Source organism: Microtus pennsylvanicus, chromosome 1 (assembly GCF_037038515.1).
Source record: "Microtus pennsylvanicus isolate mMicPen1 chromosome 1, mMicPen1.hap1, whole genome shotgun sequence".
In the NCBI taxonomy this organism is placed as follows: domain Eukaryota; kingdom Metazoa; phylum Chordata; class Mammalia; order Rodentia; family Cricetidae; genus Microtus; species Microtus pennsylvanicus.
In genome coordinates this window covers 77,395,257-77,402,037 of record NC_134579.1, presented here as the reverse complement: position 1 = coordinate 77,402,037, position 6,781 = coordinate 77,395,257, and positions in this window count along the sequence as shown.

The following is a 6,781-nucleotide window of genomic DNA, read 5'->3' as shown; positions in this document are numbered from 1 at the left end:
ATCATTTCTCTTTCTTAAGGGGTTTATCTTTTTCAAACTGAATCTTTATCAGTTTTGATGGTATCCATAGTTTTTCCTCTCCTGTGAAAACAAGAGTGAAACACCTTCCCCAATGTAGCACATCTCCTGGTTTCCATTCTGAGGTCAGCACATCCTTGAAATATACTGGTTGATTCAATTCAGAAGTTTTTTTCCATTATCCAATGCCTCTCTGCTGCTGCTGTTTCTTTCTCATTAGCATTAAGAAAATTCAAGGTTAATAAAGCATTATGCAATCTATTTCTGGGTATATTTTCCATTTCTTTCTGTTTGTTTATCATATCCGTTATAGTTTGGTTTGATCTTTCTATAACTGCCTGACCTGTAGGAGTATTTGGTATACTTGTAATATGCTTTATATTATAATAAGCAAAAAACTGTTTCATTTTCTTAGACACATATGCTGGACCATTGCCTGTCTTTATTTGTGCAGGTATACCCATGGTGGCCATAAATTCTAATAAGTGCATGATTACTGAATCAACCTTTTCTGAGCTCAAGGCAGTTCCCCATTGAAAACCTGAATAAGTATCAATGGTGTGATGTACTTATTTTAATTTTCCAAATTCTGTAAAGTGGAACACATTCATCTGCCATTATTTTCCCAAAAAATTAGCACAAGCTCTTTGCAAGGGTCCATTGTTTTTTTCAGAATTTTTTAAATTTCATCAGCAGTAAAAGGAACTATAATTGCTGCTGGGTCTATACCTGCTAGTTGACGAAGACTCAATTTTCCTTTTACAATTAATTCAGAGACTTTTTCCACATAAATTTTAAAATATTTTACTTGGTTTATGTGGTAAAAAGGTCATTTTAAGATAATATCTTCTCTATGCATTAAAATTCCTGTAGGGGAAATTCTGGAAGGCAATATGACTAGAATACAATTAAGATTTGGATACACTCTATCTACATGTGCTTCCTGTAATTTCTCTTCAATGACCATCAATCCTTTTTCCACTTTAGCTGTTAATTCTCTGGGACTAGTTAAGTCTTTGTTACCATCTAAGGTTATGTTTAAATGAACTATTAGGTCAGGTGTTATCCCAACAGCCAGCCGTACGTAGACTAGAAATATATCCTAAGAATCTTTGAAAGTCGTTAAGAGTTCGCAATCAGTCTCTCCTAATTTGTGCCTTTTTGTGTTCTAATTTTCTGTAAACCTCTTTTGTAACCTAGGTAATTGACAGAATCTCCTCTTTGTATTTTTTCAGGAGCAATTTGTAATCCCCATTTAGGCAAAACTTTTTTACTTCTTCAAACATTCTAAAGTATCTGTGTTTGAGTCAGATAACAGAATGTCATCCATGTAATGGTAAATTATAGACTTAGGAAATTGCTTGCATATTATTTCCAATGGCTGATTTACAAAGTATTGGCACAAGATGGGGCTATTGAGCATTCCCTGTGGGAGTATCGTCCATTGGTATCTCCTAGTAGGCTGAGCATTATTATAAGTAGGCACTGTGGAAGCAAATTTTTCTTCATCTTTTTCTTGTAAAGGTATAGTGAAGAGGCAATCCTTTAAATCAATGACTATAAGAGGTCATTCTTTTGGTAATAGAGAAGGCAGAGGAATTCCAGACTGTAGAGAGCCCATAGGTTGGATAACCTTGTTGACAGCTCTTAGATCTGTCACCATTCTCCATTTCCCAGATTTCTTTTTAATAACAAACACAGGAGAATTCCAAGGGCTGGTTGATTCTTCAATATGGTGAGCATCTAATTGCTTCTGTACCAGCTGTTCTAAAGCCTGCAGTTTGTCTTCCATTAAAGACCATTGTTTAACCCATATGGGTTTCTCAGTTAACCATTTTAAAGGCAAGGCTGTTAGTACCTCCGAAGGTGTGCTAGTTGTTTTGTGTTCTTGTACAGCCTGAATGGCTGGTGACCCTTTTAAATAATATTTCATAATATCCTTCCCAGAAACATGAGTTTTAGGGACTGCAGGACTACTAACCTGGTGTATTACATTGCTGCAATAGGTCACAGACCCATAAATTTACTGCAATATTAGCTACATATGGCCTCAGCCTTCCTTTCTGTCCTTCTAGCCCTATGCATTCAACCCATCTCATGCTTTGTTTTACTTGAGATAGTGTTCCAATAACTAGGAATTGAATATCTGCCTCTTGAGGAGGTCAATCTGGATGCCAAGATTTTAGAGTAATGATAGTCACATCCATACCTGTGTCTAGTAGTCCCTCAATCATAATGTCATTTATATGCACTCTTAGCTTTGGTCTTTGATCATTTATAAAAGTCTGTCAAAATATACGTTTCCTATTTCCTACTAAAGTTTTTGACTCATCCTCTAGGTCTATTCCATCATCCAGAACAGTATGGTTTTTTACAGTAGGCACTGGATTGTTTAATTTTCCTGGTGAGATATGTTCTCCACATGACTGTGAATGACTGGGCTTTGTTTGACATTGGGGCCTGTGAGAGGCCCCCCATGGTGTTTCCCAACGGTATCAGGTTGTCTTGTCTGTCTCTTCTAAATACATCAGTCCAATGTCAGTCTTTGCCACACCTGCTACATATACCAGAAGCTGAGTCCTCCTATTCTTGCCATTCCCAGAGGAGACATTATTCCTAGGAATTCCTTGTCTACAATCCCTTCTTACATGTCCTATTCTTCCACAATTAAAACATTTGGCATTTTGGTGTCTCCTCATCATACCATTGAAAATCACTTCTCCTACCCAAGCTTCAGTACTATAGTCAAATGTCTCAATATTCCTTGTATGCAAGATCCATTCGTCTATGGGTGCTGATCTGACCTTTGAAGGCTCAAGGATCTTCTCATATTCTAAGTTGGAATTTTCAAAAGCCAAGGATTCAATTATACACGTCTAGCTTCAGGGTCTATCACTCCTAATTGTACAGCCTTAGTTAATCTTTGTAAGAAGTCAGTAAAGGATTCTCTCTGGCTCTGTTTAACCCTAATATATGATTCAGCCCTCTTTCATGATTCTTGAATCCTGTCCCAATCATTTAAAGCTGCTGTGTTACGTAGGGACAAGGTGCATTCATCATAGCTAGCCTGTTCCTGAGGATCAGAGTAAGGATCCTTGCCAAGAATTTGATCTTGGGAAGTCTCCAATTCTTTTGCTTTCCCCTGTTGCTCTAAAATTTTTGCCCCTTCTCTCCAATAACACTTCCAAAGAAGCTGAGGTCCATTTAGAACTGCTGAGATTAATTGAGGCCAATAGTATGGAGTAGTCTTAGTGCTTGAAGCCCATGTTTTCATCATTTCCCTGACAAATGGTGAATGTAGCCCATAAGAAACTATTGCTTGCTTTTATTTCTTTTAGATTGCTCATACATATTGGTTCCCATGCATATTTTTTGACTACCTTAGGTACTTTGTACCAGATGGTCTTTCTGAGGAAATTACCAGATATGCAGTTGAAACTCTGTGTCAGTCATCCAGGTGTCTGGCACATACTCATGAGGCTAAATCCTGTCCTTGTACCTTCTGTCCCTGCTCATCAATTTCAATAAATTCCTCAGTCTTTTCAAATCTTTTTACCACTGCATTTTTAAAAGTCTGAGTCTCCTGTTCAGTGTTCTGTTCTAATGTCCTCACTGAGGATTCCAACTTGTTCAGTAAAGATAATGTCTCATCCTTGGACATACCATAACTTTTCAACAGATTCTGAACGATTGAACAGCACAAATTCTTTCAGATAATTTTGTCAAATTGATGTTATCCCTCTCCGTAGTATTGAACCATTTTTTAAATGAGATAATATTGAAAACAAAGCTAATTTCTAGAATCAAATAAAGGGAAGGAAAATAGTGTAAGTCTTGCACAATACCTTCCATAATATAAGCAAAATGATTATTGAACTCCTGGATGTTATCAGTCATTTTTTGTAGTTTTTCGGATCTTCCTGCTGTAAGGCAATTATAATGAACTGGAGTAGATATAATAAGGGTTATCGGCCAGTAGGTGTCACAGTTGCATCCATGTGGCCGAGTGAAGCTAGCAACAGTGCACAGCACATGCTACTTACTTAGGTACTGAAAATATGCTTTGCTTAACAAATTAAGAACAGTTATTAAAGCGATCAAATGATCCCGAGAGTTGGGGTCCAGGATAAAGAGAAAACCCAAAGTTTTCCAGCAGTGTGAGTTGCAGACTATGTGCACCACTGGGATCGCAGGCAGCAGTGTGTGGGCTGACATGTGGGTCATGAGCCTGGGAGAGCTGAGCAGCAGCCTGGCTAAAGCCTCAAGCTAGAGAGTCAGTGCCCAATGCACCACACAGCTGGCAGACCAATCCCAAAAAGTGTGGACTTGTCTCCACATTCGGGTTCCAGATGATGGCGGAAGATATAAAATAATCCTACACTAGTTCAGAATTACGTATAATAAAGGGTTATTTATTTAGTGAAGACTTACAGATCACTGTCCTAGATTACAGTTCTTTACACGAAAGGCCAGGAACAGAGTCTGACAGTTGGAAGCGAGAGCTAGAAGTAAGAGAGCAAGAGCAGGCTTTACAGCTGCATTTATAGTATAAGAGACCACACCCAAGTAGGCTGGTATCTTAAAGGCTATTGGCTGAAGGAGCAGAAGGAGCTCCCACAACATTTAGTAATGGAAATCATAAAGTATGTGTAGATGGACCAAACCACAGTGTAAAGGCTGCAGGGTGAACACATAATGCCATATTTTCTTTAAAGTAGCTAAGCACAGCCTCTGCTTGCTCACCTCTGCAGCACTGTAGTGTGTGGGGTTTTTTTTAATGTTTCATGACACCCACTTTAATTTTTACATGTCATCCTGTAAATAACCCTGCTTTCCTACCCAGAATTTTGTGTGTGTTTGTGAATAATACATGTCCTCCAATTTTTAAAAAATAGCTAAACACAAAAGAAAGTCTCAAACATAGCTTGCCACTAACACACATAAATATTATGTGGAAAGGTATAGCTTTATTTTCCTAATACCATTATTGACTTTTTGAAGAGTTATCTTATTGCTTTAGTTATGTACCTGTGGTGAGGGGGTTTGTGCACATGAGTGCAGGTGCCTGCAAAGACCAAGGGTGTCAGGTTCTTCTGGGAGCTAGAGTTACAGTTGGTTGTAAGCTGCCTAACAAGTGCTGGGAACTGAACTTAGGTCTTCTGCAATAGCTGTACCCACGCTTAACCACTGACCCATCTCTCCCTTGTTGTGGAATATTTAACTATGTAAAGATTGTTACAGTTGTTTATGCTGTAGAATATTACTTTAACTGTGTAAGGGTGTCTTACATTTGTTTCTACTGCCTTTGTTTTTTAAATTAAAATTTTTTCATTTATTTTACATATCAACCACCGTTTCCCCTCCCTCCTCTCCTCCATTCCCTCCCCCCACCCCCTGTTTACCCCCTACCCCATCCATTCCTCCTCTGTCTCCACTCAGAAAGGGGCAGGCCTCCCATGGGCGTAAACAAAGCATGGAATATCAAGTTGAGACAGGACCAAGCTCCTCCCACTCCATCAAGGCTGGGCAAGGTTCCCAAAAGCCTCTGCTACCTTTTTTTTAAAACTTTTTAAAAGAAATTATTATGGTTACAATATTTTGTCTGTGTGTATGTCTGCAGGCCAGAAGAGGGCACCAAACCTCATTACAGATGGTTATGAGCCACCATGTGGTTGCTAGGAATTGAACTCAGGACCTCTGGAAGAGCAGGCAATGCTCTTAACCACTGAGCCATCTCTCCAGCCCTCTGCTGCCTTTTTTTAATGATGTAAAGATGTGCTATATTTGTTTATGCTGCATGTATTTAATTATGTAAAGATGTGTTGCTGTTTTACCTTGCCTGCCCAAGGTACCTGAATTGTCTAGTAAAAAGCTAAATGGCCAATAGCTAGACAAAAGAGGGATAGGCAGGGCTGTTGGGTGGAGAGAATAAATAGGAGAAGGAATCTAGAGAAGAGACAGAAGAAGAAAGAAGGGAATGAGGGAGAAAGAGAGGGACACGCCTGGGGCCATAAACTAGAGCTACCAACCAGCCACACACGGGAAGCAGTGAAAATAAGATATGCAGAACAGAAGAAAAGTAAAAAGCCTGAGGCAAAGCATAGATGATGAGAAACAGGTTAAGTTTCAAGAGCTAGCAAAAAGATGAGCCTAAGCTAAGGCCTAGCATTCATAACTAATAATATTACTTCGTGCTATGATTTGAAAAACTGGTGGCAGTCTAATAGAAAAAAAAACTTGTACACCCCTTCCCCGTTGACTTTTCTAGAATGAGCATTTTTGTTTGTTTGTTTCTTTTTTTTTTTTTATTTTTTTGTTTCTAAAGACAGAGTTTCTCTGTGTAACCCTGGCTGTCCTGGAAATCATTCTGTAGACCAGGCTAGCCTAGAACTCAGAAATCCACCTGCCTCTGCCTCCTGAGTGTTGGGATCAAAGACACACACCACCATCACCTAGCTTGAGTAAGCATTTTTTTAAAAAACTTAATTTAATAAACATGCTAATTTTTGAGTGGGAAAGAAAGAATAATGTTAACAATAGGATTCTTGATCACCTGCTTGGCAGCACATTGGCAAGGGCCCACAAAATAACTGCAGTTCAAGACCAGGCCTGACCCTGCCAGTTAGCAAAGGCAGGAAGAACAGTGAGAGGGTGAACTCTAACCCGAGGGCCTAGACAAAGTGTCCTCATCCACAGCCTTTGGACAGAGGGCTGGGTGCCAGAAATGGAACTCATATCAGAGGCCTTGAATGCAAAACTGACT